The sequence below is a fragment of the Balaenoptera physalus genome, assembly GCF_965194825.1.
Source record: "Balaenoptera physalus genome assembly, chromosome: 7".
In the NCBI taxonomy this organism is placed as follows: Eukaryota; Metazoa; Chordata; class Mammalia; order Artiodactyla; family Balaenopteridae; genus Balaenoptera; species Balaenoptera physalus.
The window spans coordinates 27,283,134-27,295,445 of record NC_138886.1 but is presented as its reverse complement, the minus strand read 5'-3'; the positions used below and the strand labels follow the sequence as shown (position 1 = coordinate 27,295,445).

The 12,312-nt window shown below is 41.1% G+C and overlaps 1 protein-coding gene across 1 annotated transcript in view; it reads left to right on the top strand.

Moving 5' to 3' along the window:
• The window catches only part of FKTN (fukutin), a 123,670-nt gene extending 114,326 nt beyond the window's left edge, over positions 1 to 9,344 (top strand). Inside the window, exon 11 of the transcript XR_014266183.1 lies at positions 8,283 to 9,344. The gene's annotated coding sequence lies outside the window, so the exon portion shown is untranslated. The remainder of the gene's footprint in view (positions 1 to 8,282) is intronic.
• The last annotated feature ends 2,968 nt before the right edge of the window (positions 9,345 to 12,312 follow it).

The following is a 12,312-nucleotide window of genomic DNA, read 5'->3' as shown; positions in this document are numbered from 1 at the left end:
CATTTTCAAGTGTCAAAACTGAGACTTAAGAAATGTTAAAGGGCTCATCCAAGAAGAATCCTCCAGTTAATGATTGAGCTTCTGATTCCAAATCCAGTGTTCCCTGCCCCCACCCACTGCATGCTGCCTCACATTGAGCGGACAGGACCTTAGGAGGCCAACTTCTCCATTCCGTGAGTAAGACTGTACACAAAATGTTAACATTTTACGCTAATAGCTTCAAAAAAGCCTTCATGCAGAACACTCTATGACATAAATCACAGCAAGATCCTTTCTGACCCACCTCCTACAGAAATGGAAATAAAACCAAAAATAAACAAATGGGACCTAATGAAACTTAAAAGCTTCTGCACAGCAAAGGAAACCATAAGCAAGACAAAAAGACAACCCTCAGAATGGGAGAAAATATTTGCGAATGAAGCAACTGACAAAGGATTAATCTCCAAAATTTACAAGCAGCTCACGCAGCTCAATATCAAACAAACAAACAACCCAATCCAAAAATGGGCAGAAGACCTAAACAGACATTTCTCCAAAGAAGATATACAGATTGCCAACAAATACATGAAAGAATGCTCAACATCACTAATCATTAGAGAAATGCAAATCAAAACTACAATGAGGTATCACCTGACACCGGTCAGAATGGCCCTCATCAAAAAAATCTACAAACAATAAATGCTGGAGAGGGTGTGGAGAAAAGGGAACCCTCTTGCACTGTTGGTGGGAATGTATATTGATACAGCCACTGTGGAGAACAGTATGGAGGTTCCTTAAAAAACTAAAAATAGAACTATCATACGACCCAGCAATCCCACTACTTGGCATATACCCTGAGAAGACCATAATTCAAAAAGAGTCATGTACCACAATGTTCATTGCAGCTCTATTTACAATAGCCAGGACATGGAAGCAACCTAAGTGTCCATCAACAGATGAATGGATAAAAAAGATGTGGCACATATATACAATGGAATATTACTCGGCCATAAAAAGAAATGAAATTGAGTCATTTGTAGTGAGGTGGATGGACCTAGAGACTATCATACAGAGTGAAGTAAGTCAGAAAGAGAAAAACAAATACCGTATGTTAACACATATATATGGAATCTAAAAAAAAAAATGGTTCTGAAGAACCTAGGGGTGAGACAGGAATAAAGACGCAGATGTAGAGAATGGACTTGAGGACACGGGGAGGGGGAAGGGTAAGCTGGGACGAAGTGAGAGAGTGGCATGGACATATATACACTACCAAATATAAAATAGAGAGCTAGTGGGAAGCAGCCACATAGCACAGGGAGATCAGCTCGGTGCTTTGTGACCACCTAGAGGGGTGGGATAGGGAAGGTGGGAGGGAGATGCAAGAGTGAGGAGATACAGGGATATATGTATACGTACAGCTGATTCACTTTGTTATAAAGCAGAAACTAACACACCATTGTAAAGCAATTATACTCCAATAAAGATGTTTTTAAAAAAAAAAGGCTTCATGCATTGTGAAATTGGAAAAGCCAATTTGAATTTTCAAACAGGTAAGTGAAATTGTTCTAGAATAATCTAGACAAGTGTTTTCGGTGTACTTCAGCTCATTTTTAGCCCTAAATTTCCTGCCACAGTTCTTGTATATTTATACCATTCGCTTTCCTCCTTTCTTGGTCAAGACATAGACAAATGCTCCCTGAATTGGTCTCTTCCACCCATTCTGGAGTCTGACCCTTTCACTCATCACATTCTTGCTGCCCTAGGTGGTTAGCACTCAGTTCTTGTGCTAGTTAGTTTCTAAACTGGTTACACCCTTGGGTGATGAAGCCCCAGCAGTTGCAGATTTCTTCCCTGGAGATTGCCACATACCTTTCTCTGTCACAACTTTCTCTTATTCCAAAGCCCTCATTCCCTCTGGGATCTTACACTGAGTTCCTGTATCTGATCTGAGAAATGCTTGGGGTTTTGTTTTTTTTTTTAATCTGCGTCAGGTCGTAGTTGCAGCATATGGGATCTTCCTTGAGGCATGCGGGATCTTTTGTTGTGGCGCATGGGCTTCTCTCTAGTTCTGTGGGTTTTCTCTCTATAGTTGTGGTGCAGGGCCTCCAGAGCATGTGGGCTCCGTAGTTGTGGCGCACGGGCTCCAGGGCACGTGGGCTCTGTAGTTTGTGGCATGCGGGCTCTCTCACTGAGGCACGCAAGCTCAGTAGTTGTGGCACTGGGGCTTAGTTGCTCCGCAGCATGTAGGATCTTAGTTCCCCAACCAGGGATCGAACAATGCAGGGATCCCCTGCACTGGAAGGTGGATTTTTTACCACTGGACCACCAGGGAAGTCCCCTAGAAATGCTTGTAATTCACATTCATTTACAGAGATGAAAAGATGGACTGTCCTGAAATTAATGAATGATTGAGGCCTTCTCAGTTCACATACTCACTTCACCACACCTCCATCTCCATCACCCCTAAGATAGCCTAAATATGCAGCAGTAATGTTTCTGTCAAGAGAAGAAAAGCAAGGCGTATTTCATCTCTGCTGTCCCCTCCCTCCTTCCCTCCGCCCCCACTCTTTGCTGTTTTTTAGGTTTTTTTAAAAATAAATTTATTTATTATTTTATATTTATTTTTGGTTGCGTTGGGTCTTCATTGATGCACGCGGGTTTTCTCTAGTTGCAGTGAATGGGGGCGACTCTTCGTTGAGGTGCGCAGTCTTCTCATTGCAGTGGCTTCTCTTGTTGCGGAGCACGGGCTCTAGGCACGTGGGTTTCAGTAGTTGTGGCACACAGGCTCAGTAGTTGTGGCTTGCGGGCTCTAGAGCACAGGCTCAGTCGTTGTGGTGCACGGGCTTAGTTGCTCCACGGCATGTGGGATCTTCCTGGACCAGGGCTGGAACCCATGTCTCCTGCATTGGCAGGCGGATTCTTCACCACTGCGCCACCAGGGAAGTCTCTCTTTGCTGTTTTTTAAAAGCTAAAAAAATTTTCTTATAATCTCATATCCTCAGATCCTGGTTAGGATGGAATGTGGAAGGGCAGAGGGTTACACGTGGAAAATTTCAGGTGTGTTTAAATAAATCATTTCTTACCCCCAAAATGTTTTTCTTACTCAACTTACAATTGATTTAAGATCTTTTTTGTCTGAAAAGTGTCCACCGGTAGTTTTGAATTAATTTTCTTATACAGTTGAATATTATAGGCCAATTTCAGACTTCCTTTTGCTAGCAGTTTAATAGTCAGCAACCTAAACAATAATGCATATTTAAGCATCTTAACCTTGGTGTTAATTTAGCTGCAAATGGCCTTCTTTTGCCACTCTAATAATGCCCTATTGGATTTTTAGTGCTCCATCCATATTCTTTCATCAAATTCTTATAATGAACTAAGGGTTAGGGGTTAGGGTAGATGTGGGCTGAAGTCTTGGGACTTTGCCAAGCCAACTGCCTCGATCTCATTCAAATCAAGTATCACAGACATAGCTTTGTGAAAAAGATGACTTCTTTATGAAAATTGTAGGGATAATAGATTTTTTTTAAACCTAGAAGATTAAAAAATTTGTCTAACATTAAGAAAACAATGAATAGGAAATGCTTAAAGTTGGATATTTCATAAGATATACTAATATACATTATTATTATTATGGTAGAAAATTATTTCTGAGTTCATGCTGGCAGTTTTTTCCCTATGTTTTGTGTAGCCCTCAGGACTTCCTAAAGCCAGAACCCAGCAAATCTCTGAGTGTAGAATACCATGTGAATGAGCCTCTCCACTCCAGTTACATGGCAGAGTGCACTCTCTAAGAGATGCTAATGCAAATATGGGAAAGGAGTTTTATATCAGGTTAGAATACACAGGATACCAAAACAAAATCCAAACACCTTTGAGTGTTTTGCCTAGGATCAAAGTTTCTAAGGTCACAATGGAAATTACCAAATGCAAATGCAACATAAGAAACAAAGTCCATTGTCACATCTGGGATTAAAGCCAGAGAAAGTTAACTAATAGGAAAGATCAGACGAGTAACATCAGCAAGAGGGTAGACAGCAGGTTCCAGACCTTGTCCTCCTCCCCAACAGAAACATCAATTTACAACCATCCGTGAATACCTTTATTAGAGCTGTGGAATCCAGTGAGAGGTCACAGCATCCCAGTGGAACACAGACAATAGAAAAGATGCAGTGAAAGGGTAAGAATAACAGTTTTACTTCATGCATGTCACCCCTCCCCCAGGCCAGCACAGCACAATACTGAAAGAGATCCCTTGTCCACCATGGGGGAAAGAGAGGGCAAAGTGAGAGCCCGATTTCCCCTGCCTTTCAGGCTTCTACTTGGGAGGCCGTCTTCTGTCGCACCTCACCCAGAACCCTGAGAGAACTGGCAAGGCTAGATCTCTGGGGAGTAGCTAAGGACAAAGAAAAGGGGTGGAAGGGTCTCATCAACCAGTGCACAGATCTCAACACCTGGCTTGCAACCCCCAGTAGCAGATCACACTTGATCTCTGGGACCAAGCCCATCTGCCTGTGGACCCCGCCAGCTGGGCCACCTGCAGACCCCACTAGTCAGCCCACACAGAATCTCTGGGTGGGCTAACCGGTGGAGGGCTTTCCCCGACAAAGCCAGTCTGTAAAATTTGGAAAAGGTGACGATTTCTTTATATGTGCAGACACCAATGGAAGGCTACAAGGATCATGAACAAACACCACCAAAGGAACAAAATAAAGCTCCGGTAACTGACCCTAAAGAAAAGGAGATCTATGAATGACCTGACAAAGAATTCAAAACAATCATCTTAAAGAAGCTCAGTGAGCACAAGAGAACACAGATAGACAACTAAATGAAATCTGGAAATCAATACATGAACAAAACAAAAAGGTAAACTAAGAGAAATCATAAAAAAGAACCAAACAGAAGTTCTAGAGCTGAAGAATACGACTGAACTGAAAATTTCAACAGAGAGCTTCAACAGTAGACTCAATAAGAATCAGAAGGCTCAAAGACATGTCATTTGAAATTATCCAGTTAGAGAAACAGCAAGAAAAAAGAAAGGAAAAGAGTGAGGAAAGCCTACAGGGCTTATGGCATATCTTTAAGAGAACCAATGTATGCATGGTGGAAGTCTCAGAAGGAGAAGAAAAAGAAAGGGGCAGAAAACTTACTTAAAGAATAATGTCTGAGAATCCACTGATGAATGGATAAAGAACAGGTGGTGTATATACGTACAATGGAATATTATTCCACTTTAAAAAAGAAAGAAATCCCGCCATTTCCTGCAACAACATGGATGAACACTGAGGACATTATGCCATGTAAAATAAGCCAGGCATAGAGGACAAATACTACATAATATTGCTAACATAAGGAGGTTAAAATAATCACTCATAGAAGCAGAGAGTAGAATGGTGGTTTCTGGGGGCTGGAGGGGAGGGGGAAACGGAAGTATTAGTCAGAGTACAAAGTTTCATTTATACAAGATGAATAACTCCTAGAGATCTACTGTACAGTTTAGAGCCTATAATAATAATACTTATTGTACTATACTTAAAAATTTGCTAAGAGGGTAAATGTTAAGGGTTCTTATCTCACACACACACAAATAATAATAAATAGGATGGGAGGAAACTTTTGGAGGTGATGGATGTATTTATGGCATAGATTGTGGTGATGGTTTCATGGATGTATACTTACCTCCAAGCTCATCAAGTTGTATTCATTACATATGCACAGCTTTTTGTATGTCAATCATACCTTATATTTTTTTTAAATAGGAAAGATCCAATAGTTGTCAGATCTAGTGGTTCGGTGTATTCGGGCTTCTTATAAAGATATGAAGTCCCAGCCCTGTGACTGTCTTTCACTGTGCATAAGACCCAACTCTCTGGACTGGTATGTGACACTGGCTTCCAACCATGGTGTTCTTTCCTGCAACTCTATGCCAGTTCTTCAGCCTAGGTAGTGGCTAGGCTTTGGACTTGCGGGAAGGTGGTAGTAGAAGAATCTCATACATTTGAGGTATTGTAGAAGTTGGCAGCAAATTTTCAGTTTCACTCTTTGGCCATTTTCCCAACTCCCAATTCCCATCCACTAAATGCTGCAATCGCTCTGCTACTAGCGGGAGTCCTTGAGCTCCTCACTATTCTGTAGGATGTAAAAGATACCTGCTTTCTGAGCCTAGTCTTTGGTAGATGACTACGTCATGGAACAAGGGCCATATGCGGTACCAATAGACATAGCAGTGGACCTCACAGAGCTCTTAATATGAGGCTGGGGGTAGGTGGGGGGAGCATGTGTGGAGTGCTTGGCCCATGGATGTATAAACAGGAGCATGAGAATTAGATTGCTCTACAACAAAATAGGCATCAAATAATGGTGACTTGCCTGCAAGAGAACTGTTCTTCCACCTACTTTAAACAGAAATTGTTGCATCGGTTCATGGACTTGCACTTGGGCTTCTAGGAGCCAGCTGTTACAAATAGCTTGTAGACCAGAGTCCTGATCAAGTTCCAAGTCTCTTCTTTTAGTTGGAAGCTAGATCTGGGAGAATATCTACTGTTAAGATCTGGGAGAATATCTACTATTCAGTGGCCTAATTTGCTGCCATGTGATTGGCTAGGGGCCTCCTGAAAGGAATCCTCTGCTTCATAGCCAGGGATGGCAGGCAAAACACTGTGGTGTACAAAATGGGGTTAGGACTCTAGTGCATTTGCTATACAACTATTTCCCAGATTTTCTCAACCTTCTAAGTCTGGACTAGAGGCTCCTCCTCCAAGAGCTCTCATAGTACCTTGTGCTTCCTGCTGTTATAGTACTTACCACGCCATGTAATCTTTGTTCATTGGTCCGCGTGCCATTAGAGCAAAGCTCCTGAGAGCCTGGAGGTGTTCTTCATCTACACATAAAGTAGTTCACCTACATATAAAGATGCATGAACCAGCCTGTTGGAGTTTCCTCACAAATGTCTCACAAGAGCCCAGTGCAGAGAGTGGTGATGATGGTCATTTTTCATATAACTATTGAACCTTTCACCATTCCCCTTCTGAATGGCAACCTTTGGGCAAGTTGCTGTGTTCTCATCCCCACCCTCACTGACTCTCATGACTTAGCAGCCTGGTGGAGAATAACCGTTTAATGAATTTTGAGCCTGACTTCAGGTTCCCTTGCCACCCAGCTCTGAATTGGAAGTACCCAACAAAATGTGCATGCCTGGAGCCCAAATTACATTTTTTCAAGCAACAAGACAAGACTCTTACCCCTACTTAGCTAAAATTACTTCCATTTCAGAGAGGAGAAGAGATCCCTTATAACATGCAGAGGCACACAGTTGAGGGGCCCCACAGCAGACTTGGTGTCTGGTGACCGTCCCCACCCCTCACCCCAACTCCCACTTTTTAAGCAGCTCTGTCCCCAGTGTAAAAAAAAAAAAAGTAAATGATTCAAAGAGCTGGTCATTCTCTTTCTTTCCTTTTTTCCTTCTTCCTTCCTTCCTTCCCTCCTTTCTTTCTTTCTTTCTTTCTTCCCTTCTTCCTTCCTTCCTTTCTTTCTTTCTTTCTGCCTTGGGTCTTCGTTGCTGTGCATGGGTTTTCTGTAGTTGTGGCGAGCTGGGGCTACTCTTTGTTGCGGTGCGCAGGCTTCTCATTGCAGTGGCTTCTCTTATTGCGGAGCATGGGCTCTAGGCGCACGGGCTTCAGTAGTTGTGGCACGTGGGATCAGTAGTTGTGGCCCACAGGCTCTAGAGCACAGGCTCAGTAGTTGTGGCACACAGACTTAGTTGCTCCGCGGCATGTGGGATCTTCCCGGACCAGGGCTTGAACCCGTGTCGCCTGCATTGACAGGAGGATTCTTAACCACTGCGCCACCAGGGAAGCCCCTGATCATTCTTAAGGCCTGAAATTACTGGCACCTAATGATTAACTCCAGGATGATTGTTATTAACCTCATCTGCTCTGGAAGGAATTCTTTAGAAAAAGGAGAGTATGGAACTAAGAGAATTGCATAGAGCTTAACTCTTGTGTCTCAGGATTCCAGAAGAAACCTCTGATGGAGCTGATGACATAACAATGCTCCAAAAACTTAACATGAATTAGGATAGGCTTTCATACCTTGGCTCACCATGCTACTCCCGCAGAGATTGGGCTTCTTCTGGAGAGACAGAAAACCTAGTCAGGGCCAGACTGCCTACCAAGCCCTAAGCTACCTAGTAAATTTGTTAGAAGATGTCATTACTCCTCTTTAACTGAAATTTTTTGAAGTATAAAATATGTATAAAAAGTGCACAAATCATACCAGTGCAACTCTATGTATTTTCACAGTGAACACACCAACATCGTAAAACAGAACCAAAACACCAGAAGCCCTCTCCCCATGCCTCGAAGAGCATCCACAGTCCTGACTTCTAACTCTGTAGATAGATTAGTTTTACCTGTTTTTAAACTCCATATAAATGGAATCATGCAGAATGTCTTCTTTTTTTTAATCTCTGGTTTCTTTCTCTCAACATTATATTTGAGATTCATTGATGTTGACGCAGGTAGCAGTATTTCATACTTCTCATTGCAAATATATTATTATATATGTATATATATGTTGTCAGTACATAACACAATTTATTAATTTTATTCATTCATATTACTTCTGATGAACATTTGGATTATTTTCAGTTTGGGCTATTTTAAATAATGCCTCTGTGAACATTTGTGTACATGTCTTTTGGTAAACATATGATCTCTTAGGAATGGAATTGCTGGGTCTGAGGCTATCTGTGTTCACTTTTAGCACATACCACCAGTTGTCCAAAGGGGTTGTGTCAATTTATACTCTTACCAGCAGTGTAAGAGAGTTCAAGCTGCTTAACATCCTCAGCAGCAGTTGGTATTATTTCTTTTTTTTCATTTTAGCCATTTTAAGGAGCAGATGGTAATCTTGCTGTAGTTGTAATTTGCATTTCTGTGATGACTATTGAAGTTGAGCACTCTGCATATGTTTATTGGTTATTTGGATATCCTCTTTTGTAAATTACCTGTTCAAGTTTTTGCTCGGTTTTGTACTGAACTTAAAAAATACTAGTTGTGGGCTTCCCTGGTGGCACAGTGGTTGAGAATCTGCCTGCTAATGCAGGGGACACGGGTTCGAGCCCTGGTCTGGGAAGATCCCACATGCCGCGGAGCAACTAGGCCCGTGAGCCACAACTACTGAGCCTGCGCATCTGGAGCCTGTGCTCCGCAACAAGAGAGGCCGCGATAGTGAGAGGCCCGCGCACCGCGATGAAGAGTGGCCCCCGCTTGCCACAACTAGAGAAAGCCCTCGCACAGAAACCAAGACCAAACACAGCCAAAAATAAATAAATAAATTAATTAATTAATTAAAGAAAAAAAGATACCAATTTAAAAAATTAAAAAAAAATACTAGTTGTCTTTTACTTATTAATTTATACGAGTTCTTTATATTTTCTGGGTAAGATTCCTGTGTTGGAGATAAACACAAGTAGCAAGTATCTTCCACTTTGTGCTTGCCCTTTTATTCTCTTAATAGTGCCTTTGATAATTGGAAGTTCTTAATTTTAGTGTGATCCTATTTATCTATTTTTTTCTTTTATAGTTAGAGCTTTTTCTGAGAAGGTGTCTTTTGAATAGCAAGTCCTTTTTGGTGCAACTCTTCACCCACCTGGGAGAAATTTTTGTTTGGCTCCTGCCAAGTGCTAACATCAGTAGTTTTACTGTGGCTAGTCAGCCATACCCTGTCACCCAGGTGTTCCTTGCTTCATTGGCTTGACTTTTTTCACCTGACATTTTTGCTCGGGTAATGTTTGACTTTGTTCCTGCTTAAGCCTGCTGACTAAACCTCATCTGGTCCTCAGGTTGGATTTCTTAGTCTCAGCTACAATCTGACTGACCAAACTTGCCAATTACTCACTCTAATTAGCTAGTCTCAATATCCCTACACCTAATTTTATCCTCAGCCCCTCTCCTGATTATGGATTTGCAACAACTGTTGGCCCAGTTGTCCTAACCTCCGTCTGGTAGGGAATGTTCCCAGCTCTTCTTTAGAATATACCCTGGCTAACCCTTCTTCTTCTTCTTTTTTTTCACTTTGGTATGTCAAAGTTAGGTGAATTTAGAGGATTGGAGGCCCTGCCAAAGACTTTTCTGAACTGAACTAGTAGATTTCAATGTAGATGATTTCTGGCTGAAAGAATGTAATAAGGGGACTCCTCAAAGACCTCAAGAACATGCCTTTGGTCAAAGCAATAGCATCACCTTCATGTATTCAGGGAAGCATTATTGTTATTTTTATTTGGGCACACACTATTACCAGGTATAGTGCTAAAGAGAAGGAAATAAGAAGAAAAAACAGAACACAAAGCCAAAAGGGAGAAAAATAAAGGAGAAATGCCTATACCTGTTCTTGGAATGCTAAAGACAATTTTACTGAACTTTAGTTAAGTCTTCATCCTTTTTTTTTTAATATATCTTTATTGGAGTATAATTGCTTCACAATACTGTGTTAGTTTCTGTTGTACACCAAAGTGAATCAGCCATATGCATACACATGTCCCTACATCCCCTCCCTCTAGAGCCTCCCTCCCATCCTCCCTATCCCAACCCTCTACGTCATCACAAAGCACCAAGGTGATCTCCCTGTGTCATGCTGCTGCTTCCCACTAGCTAACTATTTTACCTTCAGTAGTGTATATATGTCGATGCTATTCTCACTTCGCCCCAACTTCCCCCTCCCACCTCATGTCCTCAAGTCCATTCTCTATGTCTGCATCTTTATCCCTGCCCTGCAACTAGGTTCATCAGTACTTTTTTTTTTTAATTCCATATATATGTGTTAGAATATGGTATTTTTTTTCTCTTTCTGACTTACTTCACTCTGTATGACAGACTCTAGGTCCATCCACCTCACTACAAATAACTCAGTTTCGTTTCTTTTTATGGCTGAGTAATATTCTATTGTATATATGTACCACATCTTCTTTATCCATTCATCTGTTAATGGACACTTAGGTAGCTTCCATGTCCTGGCTATTGTAAATAGTGCTGCAATGAACATTGTGGTACATGTCTCTTTTTGAATTATGGTTTTCTCAGGGTATATGCCCAGTAGTGGGATTGCTGGGTCATATGGTAGTTCTATTTTTAGTTTTTTAAGGAACCTGCATACTGTTCTCCATAGTGGTTGTATCAATTTACATTCCCACCAACAGTGCAGGAGGGTTCCCTTTTCACCACACACTTTCCAGCATTGTTTCTAGATTTTTTGATAATAGCCATTCTGACCAGCGTGAGGGTGATACCTCATTGTAGTTTTGATTTGCATTTCTCTAATAATTAGTGATGTTGAGCAGCTTTCATGTGCCTCTTGCCCATCTGTATGTCTTCCTTGGTGAAATGTCTATTTAAGTCTTCCACCCATTTTTAAATTGGATTGTTTGTTTTTTTGATGTTGAGCTCCATGAGCTGTTCGTATATTTTGGAGATTAATCCTTTGTCTGCTGTTTCATTTGCAAATATTTCTCCCATTCTGAGGGTTGTCTTTTTGTCTTGTTTATGGTTTCCTTTGCTGTGCAAAAGCTTTTAAGTCCCATTTGTTTATTTTTGTTTTTATTTCCGTTACTCTAGGAGATGGGTCAAAAAAGATCTTGCTGTGGTTTATGTCAAAGAGTTTTATAGTGTCTGGTCTTACATTTAGGTTTTTAATCCATTTGGAGTTTATTTTTGTGTATGGTGTCAGGTAGTGCCCTAATTTCATTCTTTTACATGGAGCTGTCCAGTTTTCCCAGCGCCACTTGTTGAAGAGGCTGTCCTTTCTCCATTGCATGTTCTTGCCTCCCTGGTTGTAAATTAGGTGACCATATGTGTGTGGGTTTATCTCTGGGCATTCTATCCTGTACCACTGATCTATATTTCTGTTTTTGTGCCAGTACCCTATTGTCTTGATTACTGTAGCCTTGAAGTCAGGGAGTGTGATTCCTCCAACTCCGTTTTTCTTTCTCAAGATTGTTTGGACTATTCAGCGTCTTTTGTGTTTCCATATGAATTGTTAAATTTTTTGTTCTAATTCTGTGAAGAATGCCATTGGTAGTTTGAGAGGGATTGCATTGAATCTGTAGATTGCTTTGGGTAATATATTCATTTTCACAATATTGATTCTTCCAATCCAAGAATATGGTATATCTCTCCATCTGTTTATGTCATCTTTGATTTCTATGACCAGTGTTTTATCGTTTTCTGAGTACAAGTCTTTCGCCTCCTTAGGCAGGTTTATTCCTAGTTATTTTATTCTTTTTGTTGCAATGGTAAATGGGATTGTTTCCTTAATTTCTCTTTCTGATTTTTC